Source organism: Palaemon carinicauda, chromosome 43, assembly GCF_036898095.1.
Source record: "Palaemon carinicauda isolate YSFRI2023 chromosome 43, ASM3689809v2, whole genome shotgun sequence".
In the NCBI taxonomy this organism is placed as follows: Eukaryota; Metazoa; Arthropoda; class Malacostraca; order Decapoda; family Palaemonidae; genus Palaemon; species Palaemon carinicauda.
The window spans coordinates 797,333-811,228 of record NC_090767.1 but is presented as its reverse complement, the minus strand read 5'-3'; positions in this window follow the sequence as shown (position 1 = coordinate 811,228).

Sequence of the window (13,896 nt, the reverse complement as noted above, 5' to 3'; positions counted from 1 at the left end):
ACACTATTATATAATTGTGACCAATTCAAGCACAAAAGATCATGCAAAATCCCATTCCAGTCTGCTTGGGATTTCATATAAATTTTACAGGAATATGATATATCAGGGACAGGCTGCTCAGTCTTCACAAATTATGAAATCAAAGTATGATCAAAAGTCCCGACTGGAGAACCAACCTTACTAGTTATAACGCCAGGGGAGTCAGTGTATACGAGGTCCAAGCAATTACCAGACCTGTGAGTAGCTTCATTTATGATTTGCTCACAGCCTGATTCAGAGGCAAAGTCTAAATCTCTTAAGCCATGGCGATCGGTAGGAGAGATAGAACTTAACCACTCCCTATGGTGAGCATTAAAATCACAAACAAAGACAAAAGAAGCCTTTCTATCATCTTCTTGTATCTTAGCCATAATGGTAAGAAGACAATCGAAGATAGAATCATCCATGTCTGGATTCCGGTAGATCGAACACAAATAAAAGTTGTTATGCCTGCCACAAACTTTTATTACCTGAATCTCATGACATCCACATTGATAGCAGGACTTATGAGAAGCAGGGTACTCGGTCCTAATATACACCGCCATTCCCCTGGCCCTAGGAATGGCATCACGTTTCAGCATTATTGGCTTCTTAAAACCAGTTATAAGGACCTCAGATGAGTGCCTTATATTAGAAACCAAAGTTTCTGAGCACAAAAGAATATCATACTGTCTGGACGCAACTGTAAGGTCTTGGATATTTGCATGAAGACCACGAATATTGCAATACAAAAGACGACATTGACGAAATCTAGGACCTACTGGTCCCGGATTTCGCTGAATGTCTCCAGACAGCATAAGAATTAATAGAAATAAAAAAGAGACATCATACTTAAAAACTAGATTAACAAGAATTATAATAAAAACAATATGTACAGAATAATAAAAAAAGTGATTGATGATACCCACAGACTATAGTAAAAAGTCGGAAAAACTGGTCAACATAGAGGAGGCGTTACACCATTCAACGCTAAATACCCTCCAGGATAGCCACTTCAACTGAAGGGAGGACAGTAAGGATGGTTTTGAGACGAAAAACAATCAGGAAAGGAAAAGACAACCTCTTGATAAACCACCAGGAATCCATGGCCCTTATATTAAGCCTGCCCAACACACCATTTCAATAAAACAAGAGGAAAAAAAAAATAATAAGATAGAATAGTGTGCCCGAGTGTACCCTCATGCAAGAGAACTCTAACCCAAGACAGTGGAAGACCATGGTACAGAGGCTATGGCACTACCCAAGACTAGAGAACAATGGTTTAATTTTGGAGTGTCCTTCTCCTAGAAGAGCTGCTTACCATAGCTTACGAGTCTCTTCTACCCTTAACAAGAGGAAAGTACACTGAACAAATTGCAGTACAGTAATTAACCCCTTGGATGAAGAAGTGTTAAGTATCTAATTGTTGTCAGATGTATGAGGAAAGACGAGAATATGTAAAAAATAGGCCAGACTATTCTGTGTAAGTGTAGGCAAAGAAAAAATAAGCCGTGACTAGAGAGAGGGATCCAATGCATTATTGTCTGGCCAGTTAAAGGATCCAATACCTCTCTAGTGGTAGTATCTCAACGGGCAGCTGGTGCCCTGGCCACCCTACAACCACAGTTTTTTCCTCATGTAAATTGGCCCTAATGAGATTTATTGCTTATGCTTTCGATATAGGAATCATCAACAAACTGTTTAATCAGATCCCTAAGGCATGTACTCAACGGAAACTCAATGGCCCCTCAAAAAAAAAAAAAGGAAAAAAAAATCTCTTGGTCATTTGACAAAATATTGCACTCAACCTGTTCAATAGATAACTATTCTTCTTCGTTGGGAGATCTTACTAAAAAATCCATCATTTTATTAGCTATTGCTTCTGATCCTACAGTCGACGAGATTGTGGCACTATCAAGGGATGATGACCACATCGAATTCTTGGAGTCGTAAGAAGTTAATTCATATCCAGGTCACGCATTCCTGGATAAAAATGAGCTCCCCACCAAACGTCTGGGGCCTTGGAATATCGTCCCCTTAAATTAAGATCCCTCTCTGTGCCCTGTGGAATGCCCCAAAGGTTAGCTGTCAAAGAATCAAGCCTTTAAAGGTGGAGAGCATTTTGAAGTGGGAAAAAACAAAATCATATCTCTTTGACACAACTGAGGTCCAAACTCACCTATTTTATGAAAAGGGCTGACCCTGATAGTATGCCATCAGGTCATGATCCTGGGAAAGTTGTCTCTTTCTTAAACCTCATCCAGTATATGTCCTTCGAAGACTTACAATCCTACACTAGATGGAAATCTTCAGTAGTGTTTTTCAAACATTAGTTGTAACAATTACAGGAAATTTAACACTTTGTTGTGGCAGCGGATAGTGTGATTAAACCATCTTTTTAGTGTTGTGCATGGACTATTAAGGACTGTGCTATATGAGACCATTACAGTTTGCAAAGTGCAGGTGGAATGTTTATACTGAAGAATCAAAAGGTGGCCTTTATTTTTATCATGGAGAATGATGTTACTGGATTTTTCTTTACGATGTTACTAGGGTAAACATCACTTGTTTAAAGAACAAAAAAATGTAAAATTCTTTGCTTTCCAAAATTATGAGAAATCTACGTCTTTTTGTGTTTCCTTTATTTGGACCTACTGTTTCTAAATAAAAAGTAGTGTACTTCTATTTTCTCAACCCTGATTTTACTGAATATTGCTTAGTCAGTATGTGTTGTTACATGGGCACCTTCGTCACAGTGTGTGGGAATGTGATGATAACTGTTTTATTTCTTTAAAGTTTACAAAGACTTTCATAGTCGACTCATAGAGTTGGACTTTTGCCCCAAAGTGTAAAACAAATCATCATTGGATACATTAACCTTAGAGTAATTTTATATAATTTATAACTAGTGATCTTGACACTAAAGACCATTTAGTGGGTTGAAATTCTATGCCAAAACAGAAAATTTTTGTTAATTCTCGGGTACACTTCCATAAGGAAGACATGGCTTAAACCGAAAAAAAAAAAATTTTTTACACAAAGGAAAAATCTATTTTTGGGTGAGATAATTATATCATCCAGAAGGATCCACCCATTACTTCATACCATCACGATTCTCAGTGTGAGGCCATTTTTCATACGATGGCTATTGATGGAAGGGTGAACAAGCAAACGTGTTCACAGCAAAATACTGGTATCATAGTTGTAACGGCTCTCCCAATCCTATCCCATATCCTTCGATACAAGGTTAACTCTATTCGGGGAAAGATAGCTGTGGATGTTTTAAACACGTCCTTGTTACATACATGATGTCTTTCACGATATTCGCTCCAGGGGTAGTAACCCTCCGATTTCTCTAAAGGTAAAATTCTCTGGTATATCAGTCGCAGAAAATATCCCAAGTAGAGCTTGAGGAACTTACAGGAACTTCCATCAGGACGACATGGCTATCCCACCTAAAACTATCTTCGTTTTTGGACACCTCAAAGACATTTTCAATTCTCATAAATAAATTTTTGTTGAAAGTTTTTCTAAATATCCAAATAATTTCCACCATCATTACCTAAATATTAAAATGTAATTCCATAACTCAATATAGTCCTGGAGAAGGGTCGAAAAATGATCCGAAACTCGTGTCAACACCAAATAATAAAAGGAGAAAATTTGTATTTTTTGCTGTTATCCTGAAAACTATCTGCTAGGCATTTAGTCCGAGGACAGAATATCTTCCATTTTTGGGCACCACTTTGTCATAATCTATTCCTTGTAAACTAAAAACAACAGATCCTAGTACCGTAATTAAAAGTGGTAGAAGTGTTTAATTATATTTACTGCCTAATACAAAATAAATAGATCAAATAAGTTCCCCTTATTTCTGAACGAGGATTAGTCTTGAACTGGACACCATAGTCAAAGAGTTTAAAACATCTATTTAACAAACATAAATGTTGTAGTACATTGACTTCTTGTATTTCATCCAGTATGCTAAAAAAACTATTAGTCAAAATCAGGAGTCTACGAACTGGCAGCCCTATATATTGTGACAATCTGATTACAGAAAGAAAGTGTTGGTGCAGCATCACCAGATACACTGCTTTATATAGGAGAAGAGAAAGCCAGTGTGCTTAAAGGTAACTATTTTAAAATTCAGTAATAGCTAAGAAACTTTACATTGATCACACTGTACAAATCAGGCAGTACTTTATCGAGGTTGCTATGGACATCGATTATGCATTGAAATTCTTCAATCAGTCTGTTATGAAAACCATTGTCTAATGTAATAAAAAAGAAAAGTTCTTAAAACCACAAAATATTTAATATTTCAGTGTCCTAACACAGGGTTTTGTTCATTTTCTTTGAATTTAGTATATATATATGAAGAATTGGAAAATTTTTAAAAATAAATATAAGAAAGATTAATTTTTACAGTTGTATAACATTTATCTGTAAATTACATCCATAGGAAATACAATTTGTGTTTATCGCTATTTTGATGAATAATACATGAAAAGTGTGACTGTGATTGAAGAACAAACATTAACATACAAGTAAATTTAGAGTTTGCTTACAATTTTTTATACTTTTCATAACGAAATATCTTATTCACTATTCATATCCCCAACACATTTTGCTTTACTTCAAAACAGATTAACTGGTTATTAAATGATTGAAAATGGCATTTTGAAAATTTCTGTAAATAATCTTTTCATTTAAGTAATACATTGCAAATACACCCAACAAACCTAAGCTGTGACTGCTTCTAGTTCTATTTACCCTCTGACATTTATCCATATCAGGTCTTACGATGGGTTACACTAACCATGTATGACATTTGAGAATACTCATTAACTATAGTATCACAATATTGGACTCTAAATATCAGATATTCACAGACATTGGGGAGAAAAAAAGAATATCTGTTGTTTTGGTAATGCTTGCTACAGAAACTTGTGTCACTGAGCCTTGCTCTGCCGCAGGACTTATCGGGGAAAAATAGTCCTCCGCAAAACAAAGTCTTCCAATAGTATTTTCTTAATATTTTACTGATTTTTTACTGGAAATCATTTGAAGGTCACCTCCAACCGATTTCAGTAAGCAATACTTAATTCTGATTAAACCCCAAAAGTATTCATATATCTTTCTAAGCAACATGAGAAATAAAATGCTCCACCTTTCACTCAGAATAATACGAAAGGGATTGGCTTCTTAGAAATTTGAGATGATTGTTGTTGTTGTTATTGTTGTAGATTACCGGACACTTTGTAAAGTAGTTTAATGTACAAAAGGGCTCCCTTTCTCAAGAAGCTTTCAAATTCTTTTGATTTATAGTTAGAGATCCATACTGAGACACTCAGCATTGAGGGGACATTGTTTGTCCGAAGAGTTACTTCTTAATGGAACAAAACAAGTTGTCGTTGTTTACATGTATTGATATACACCAAAAAAGAAACATCGATCAGAAGTACATACAGTATGATCAAAGGTTAAAGGTCAAAGTATAGAGACATTAAAGAAAATAAGTGACTCATAAACTTATTTATTTAATATGGAAATTTATTTCTAAGAGAAGAAAATTTTATCTTCTTACATAGGTTGTTTTTTATTTTTAATATCCTTGTAATTCAATTAAATCAAAATGGAATTAGTTTTAGGTAGAGAGAGAGAGAGAGAGAGAGAGAGAGAGAGAGAGAGAGAGAGAGAGAGAGAGAGAGAGAGAGAGAGAGAGAGTACCATCCTCCACCGAGACTAACAAGGAAGCGGGACTTTTCCTCTCAGCAAACACATCTAAAAGGTCATCATCATTTCACCATCACATTGCGACATCGTCTGTTGCAATAACATCACATTTCTCTGTGACATCAACTCAGATCTGTTGATTAGAAACAACAAGGAAACAAGGAAGACATGTACACGTGAAGAATCTCCCCCCCCCCCCTCTCCTTACCATATATACATACTACTTTAACTAATGTCCTTATGATGGTAATAAAAGGTTTATACAAAAACAGTTAGTATTAGAGGTAAATTTATTGGATCAACAACAGCATATTATCAGTAAAATATCTAAATATCGGTAAAAATAAATAGCGAAATATATAATCAGGTGCAGTGCATAAATTGTCCATATTAACACAAAAAAAAAATTAATCCAGGTTATTTATCAATATCATATAGGAATATATGTCAACAAAATGATATTCCCAAAATAACACAAAATATATATTAAATCTATTTGCATTCTATGAGCAAGCATTAGGTGAAAATCAGAATTCAATGAAGGGTATATAGTGTATAGATTATATGTTAAAAAAAATATTCCATAATGCTACAAAAAATATAGTTTATTAATAAAAACAATACGTTCAAATAATGTTGTGAATAGGTGTAGAGTATAAAAATAGTATTTTCATATTATGTTGTAAATGGATATACAGTATAAAAATAGTACAATTAAATTATATCGTAAATGGGTATACAGTATAAAAATAGTATATTCAAATTATGATGTTGAAGGATATACAGTTTAGAAAATAGTAAAATCATATTATGTTGTAAATGGGTATACTGTATAAAAATTGTACATTCAAATTATGTTGTAAATGGGTATATAGTATGTAAATAGTACAATGAAATTATAACGTAAACGGGTATACTATATAAAAATAGTATATTTAAATTGTGTTATTAAAGGATGTACAGTAGAAAAAAAATAGTAAAATTAAATTATGTCGTAAATTGGTATGCAGTATGAAAGTAGTACATTCTAATCATATTGTGAATGGGTATACGGTATAATAAATAGTACATTCAAATTATGTCGTAAAAATCATCCTTGGTAAACCATTGATAAAATATTATAACAAAAAGATTATACAGCACCAAGATATTCTGAAAAAAATAGATAAATTATGAATTAAAAATTTCTTGTCTTCTGGTTACAGTGAAGATATATAGTATATTTTTAATTCTCTAACGAATTTTTAGATTTTTAAGGTAGAATTGGCACTAGCTTCCTTGCTCACCCAAATACCCCATTGAGAAGGTGGGAAATAAGGGTCATGGGGCATAGACAGAGTTGGAAGTCTGAGGACAGGGGTCAGCAGGTGGAGAGCCTCATACTACAGGACCTTCCTGGGGCACTGTATACCTTTTCTCAGCTGCTGTTTGTTATCAGAATCTGGCATTGGACTATTGTGGACTTCTCTCACTTAGGATCAGATTCCTGTGGAAAGAAACATAAGATTTTAGGTCAGGAACGTTGATTTTTTTTCTTTGAGAAGGAATCAAAAGTTATTACAAAGCACATGGAATTTAGGAATTTATTTATAGGGGTTCTAAAAAATGTTTAGTAAATAGGTTGACTATGACAACAGGAGTGCCCAGCTCTACAGAATGGACTGGTTGTAGAGACGAACAGAAAATAATACGAGTAGTGGAAATGAAATTCCTGAGAAGAGCATGTGGAATGATACATGATGGGAGAAGACCTGAAGACCTGTTGTTGAGATTGTGCACGTACAGGTGGACAGAAAAGCAGAGTGGAGAAGGGGGTGAAATGTAGTACACTGATGTGCTGGTTCTGTACCAAAATGCATGTTCTTTATTCCTGGAAATAAGTGATAAAATTCTGAAAAGAGTCAAGTATTCAAGTTCACTGCTCACAATGTACTTTGGTCCACTATCATCATGAGGAATATGCTTCAGGGCTTAATTAATTTCATATTCAACTTTGGGAAGAGAAACTCAAATATATGCATGTTAGATACAAGATTAATTACAGTTGTAATGTCAGTCACAGCAAAATATTTTCTTACTAAAGATACTGCTTTCAGTTAATGTTGAGAATAGTAATTTCTGTACAGAAGCAAATTTTTAGATAGATCAGCTTTATATCTCTACAAATGAACTCATTTTATTATGGAGATTGTGTATGTGCAGTGAGTGGAATAAACTGTATTTTGTATTCATTATAATTTTATGTAATTATGTAGCTATATAAATTTCTTTTTGCTTGTTTGGTAATCCATCAAATCTATTACCTCTACCCTTAATCCATAAGCTCTAATGGTACTCACCTGAAGATTGTGATCAAAGAGGAGATCGGGTGAGTTCTTTACACTTCTGATTAATCAAGAGGATCTAATCACCTAAGTGGATTCCAGATGATATGATGGGAAGAAGATGTCCTCGTCTTGCTTCTCAAGGAGACTAGACTACTCTTCATCGATTATGTGAATCTGCAATTAAATGAAGCTGATATAAAAAAACTTCTCATGAAGCATATAAAATAGCAATTGAAAGAACGGATCATCAAAACGGATCATATCTTTCAGTTTTCACATTACATTAATGATAGAATAATGTTCATAAGGAAATATTTCATATTTATTTCAATAATCTTAATAAATTTACATTTAAAAGGACAATCCAGAATCAAATGGCTCCTTCATTCCAAGTCTTATCATTCATGAATTTGTTGCAAAAAAAGAAGAGGAGAAATATTACTTGTGCATTAACTAAATCGTCCAGCAATAAATCTTAAGGAAAATATAGAAGTTGAAGACGGCAGGCTCTGTGCAAAGAAGTGGAAGATGACTCTAGAGAAGGACAAAGTAAAGGAATGACTGTGTCTGGTACTCACTGATATCAATCCGAGACGAGAAGTGAAGGAATTAACACTTTGAGAGATGACCTGCTTTTCCCTGAGGTCACACTCTATTTCCAGAATGCAGATAACGTCTATTGTTTAGGTACATTGCCTGGCCCTTCCAGTCATACACAGGCTCTTGTAGTTTTGCAGCCGATAGGAAAAATGTCTCAAAAGGGCCTCAGAAAACTCTCTATTCAGACTCCTAAACAGAAAACAAGAAAATATGTCTTATAAGAATGACCTCTCACCAGAGGGCTGATGCAAGTGCCATTTGAAGAAATGGTGGAATTTCCAAAAAGAAGTTAAACCAAGTAATTTTCTTGAAAATTTGCAATAACCCTAGAATTAATCTTTTGTGAAAAAAAAATATGTTTAATTCATCTTGCCAAATGCCTGAAGACAAATTATGTAAGTGATACCCATATAATGAAACTATTTGAAGGAGGTATCTTTACAGTTATTTTCTAAAGACAGGAGCTGAAAGTTTGAAAACCCTTATACGTCTAATGTAGCTAACTATCAAAGAAATATTTATTTTTCATAAAAAATCGTACTCTTAACAATGATAGATTCAATAAGAAATGACAATATAGAAAACTTTTGCAAAAGTTACCGAAAGGAAAGTAATTTCACTCTGCATTTAATTCGCTAGGAACAGGGTTTTTTTTCTACAATTCATTGAGAGTAGCAACTCCAAAGTTTTTTTCCTTAAAATCTCACCTCATCTTTTTGTCTCTTCTTCAAAGTCCGTCTCAGTTCTGTGTTCCTTCTCCTCTCAGCAGAAGTTGACTGAATGGGTCTGACTGAAGCTGCTCTAAAATTTCAGCTTCTACTGAGTCCAATAGATGACAGTGGTCAATATCTCTGTGCACCAGTCAGTCCGTCAGTCAGTCAGTCATTCAGTCAGTTGGTCAGTCAATGTTCAGTTCTACCAGTTCATCTGATCTGTAAAAGGTGTATAGCATCAACAAAGGAGTACATTACAAAGTTTAAGTACTATACAAAAGATAAAATGTCTGCAATAAAAATCTTGTTGTGATATATCTTCACTCTGATCTTTTATCGCAAAACAGAATGGATCAATTAAATAAATATGAATTTGTAGTGGCGGAGCAGATCTATTCATTATCATATAATATTAACTGCAATATAGAAGTTGTACAAAAACACTTTACACTTTATATGTAAGTTCACCGAAAAATGATATAGTTGTGATAAATAGGATTTTGCATGGGCCAAATTGCCTGATAAAAGATGAGCAAAATAAAGGAGTTATAGAAAAGAGTGTCTATACAAAGAAGAAGAAGAAGAGGAAGAGGACTCTAGAGAAGGTCTAAGTTAAGGAATGACTGAGTCTGGTAATCACCTCCATCGATCCGAGATAAGCTTTGAAGAACTGTCTTGGTGCTGCTCTCTGATGTCGTATTCTGGTTCCTGAATGCAGACATTGTCTGCAAATTCATCTAGAGAAACTCTGTACTCTCTCTCAGGTGGATTCAGTGTGCCCAACCTCCAAAATAAAAACCTGAGGTGAGTTGAGCTGCTATAGAAAGAGTATGCCAGGGACCTCGTTCCACCAGGCCTGGTTTGGAGCTTCTCTTCTAGGCAAGGTGTTTCTCAGGTCTTTGCAAGGAAGGACTCAATAAGTTTAAATGACATCTCACCTAAGTGCTGGTGCAAGCACCAATAAAGGAGAGGGAGGAATTTCCGAAGAGAAGCTCGTCCCTTAATCATTTCCCTGCAAACATACAATAAAGCAGACTTATCAAATACCCCTTGCCTTATGGTCAATGATAAATTAGTGATATGGATGCAATGCCTTGAAACCATTATAAGGAGGTAATTTTTACAATCCAGAATCAAATAGCTCCTTGATTCCAGGTCTTACCATTCTTGAATTTGTCGCATAAAGATAAAAGGAGAAATATTAATTGTGCATCAACCAAATCATCCAGCAATAAATCTTCAGAAAAATATAGAAGTTTTAAGAGAGGAGGCTCTTTGCAAAGAAGTGGAAGATGACTCTAGAGAAGGACAAGGTTAAGGAATGGTTGTGTCTGGTATTCACTGACATCGATCCGAGACGAGAGGCGAAGGAATTAACACTTTGAGAGATGACCTGCTTTTCCCTGAGGTCACACTCTATTTCCAGAATGCAGATAATGTCTGTTGTTTAAGTACATTGCCTGGCCCTTCCAGTCATGCACAGGCACTAGCAAAAATTCCTTAAGACAAAGCTTCTACTCCTCCCTATTTGAAGATATTGAAGCTCGACCAATATTTATCCTGAAAACATAATAAACATGAACGAAATATTGTGAAAAAAATATAAGTTAAATACGTCTTGCTTGATGACTGAAGACAAATCAGTTAAGCAGAATCCATATAATGAAGTTATTGAAAATAGGTAATTTTCAGAGTTATTTTCTAAAAACAAAAGTTGAATGTTTGAGAACCCTGAGTTTATCTTCACTTTTAATTGTGATTTAGAAACAACAACGTAATTTAGGTCAAAACATATACAACACATCAAGTTGCAGCTATTTGTAGACATTTGGAAAATAAGAGGAATAGAATCCTTGGTCAGAATTACCTAATTGTTCCTCTCTGCATGTCTGTCTGTCTGTCTGTCTGTGCTGCAGAGGTGAGACATCTAATTTCTTTCTCCTTTGATTGTGATGATATAATAAAGACATTACGTTCTATTTCCAAGAAAAAACATAAGAGGAAAAATTAATATCAAATGAAATACAAACAAGTACAGTAGTATGAAAATATTCTAACAATGCTTTAATGTAATAGATTCTCGAAGAAATATTATTTATCATGAATAATAGTAATGATAAAAATAATGATGATGCAGAAAACTTTTGCAAAAATGACCCAAAGGAAAGTAACCTGACCTATTCCATTCAATTCAATAAGAAAAATAACTACGGATATTTTTCTTCCCCTCAATGCATTTATAGTAGAAACTCCAAAGTCTTTTCCTTAAAATCTGACCTCATCTTTTTGTCCCCCCTAGTTCTGTTGGTCCTTCTCCTCTCATCAGAAGTTGACTCAATGGGTCTGACTAACATATTAGTTTCTCTTGAGTACAACAGATGACGATGAGCAATATCCCTGTGCACCAGTCAGTCAGTCAGTCAGTCAATGTTCATTTCTACCAATTCATTCGATCTCTCAAAAGGAAATAGCATCAACATACGAGCGCATTACAAATTTTAAGTGCTATACTAAATGAATAAGACCGAGGTGAGGAGAGCTGCTACACACAGGGTATGTCGGGTTACAACAGACCTCCTTTGGAGCTTTCCTTGACGATCGGGGCCTCTGACAATCTAGCTCACCAAATGGCTGGTGAAGGCACCATTAGAGATGAGGGAAGAATTCCCAAAGAGAAGCTCGTCCGTCACTTAATCATTTCCTGCAAACCTACAATAAACATACAAAAATAATGACTTTGGAAAACAGAATTGTGTGTCTCTTACATAACGGTTAAAGATAGATTAGTGAAATCAATGTAATGCCTCAAAACCATTATTATAAGTAGGAACCTTTTACAATGATTATCTAAAAATAATAGTAGATTGCCTGAAACACCAGAAGCAATGTTTACTTTTGATTTGTGAAAACTAACTCATTGAAGAAAGCAGAGAGAGAGAAAAAGGAAATGAAGCTACAGCTACTGATAATTAATTCGGTCTTTCTCTCCCTGGGTTGGTCTCTCTCAGCCTCTGTATTGCCATGAGAATAAGAGAGACACACCTCATTTAATCTACCTTTGCTAGTTTCACGCTGATATAGAAGATATCATTACCTTTTATAGAGTGAAAATTTATATTTCATTGTGTGAAAAAATGAAAATATTCGAAAATAAGTCGAATTGTATAAATAGTTTTTTGAAATTTATATTCATCATGAATAATGAAATTTAATATTAACGTTACTCTTTTCATTCAATTCATTAGAAATAGTAACTTAAATATTACCCTTTCTATTTCTCTAGTTAGGAGCAGTAACTACAAATCTTAAATTTTCATTCCATTGATTAAAATAAGTAACTCCTTATCATAACCATTTCATACAATTCATTATGAACAATAACTCAAAATTCTTACGTTGAAAATCCTACCTCATCTTATTATTCTCTTCTCCAATGTCAGCTTCAGTTCTGCCTTCCTTCATTTTCTGATAAGAATTTCACTTCATGGGTCTGACGGACCTGGCCTAGCATGTCAGCTTCTCTTAGGTCCAACAGATGATGAGGAACTGTATCTCTCTGCATCAGTCAGCCAGTCAGTCAGTCAGTCAGTCTTCTGTTCTATCAGTTCATCTGATCTGCAATAGGAAACAGCATCAATATATGAGGCCATTACAAAGTTCAAGCGTTTTACAAAAGATCAAATCTCTGCAATAAAAGGCTTAGTGTCATAATCCTTTACTTTGATTTTTAATTGCAAAACTAAATTGACTACCTATGATGATATGATTCCTTAAAAGCAAAACTAGTCCATTTTAACATGTAAGTTCACAGAAAAATTTATACTTTCTGATAAGTTTACTTTAATGTTGAAAATAATCAAATACAGAGCAAGAGATTTCACAAAGAACTCACCTGTTTGAAAAGTTTTAAGATCCCTTTTCTCATTTCTTTTTGTTGTATGATATGAGTCCTTTGAAGGACTTGGGTATGAATGATATCTTCAGTCACCTCCAGAGAGAGAGAGAGAGAGGGGGGGGGGGAATTCTTGCTGAAGAGCTTATGCTTTACAGTTTCTTTGGAGAGATTCCGTCCAGAGCTTTGAGGGAAGATTGGGGACATATCATAAGATGTTTTCAATGTAGGCTAATACTAAAAAATAAAATGTTAAAGGTGATAAAAATAACATTTGTTTCATTCACAGATTTATTTTTGATGATTTCCACTGTTACTTATTACCTACCATCGCCTCTACTATCATCAACGAGACTTGATTGTCATCAATAGATGTTGGACAATTTTTAGAGTGAATCTTAGTACATTCAAGTCTTGCAGCATTTTGCTAAGAATATGACATTATATAAGTCAAGCACTATTTTGTCACTCAAAAAAAAAAATAGTTGCATTGAATGATTAAACAAGAGCAAAGTTCTGATAATATATACAAATGAATAGTACAAACAGGAGAATTAATATAACAATAAACATAATAATAAAGGTTCCCCCCCAAAAAAATAAGTTTTTA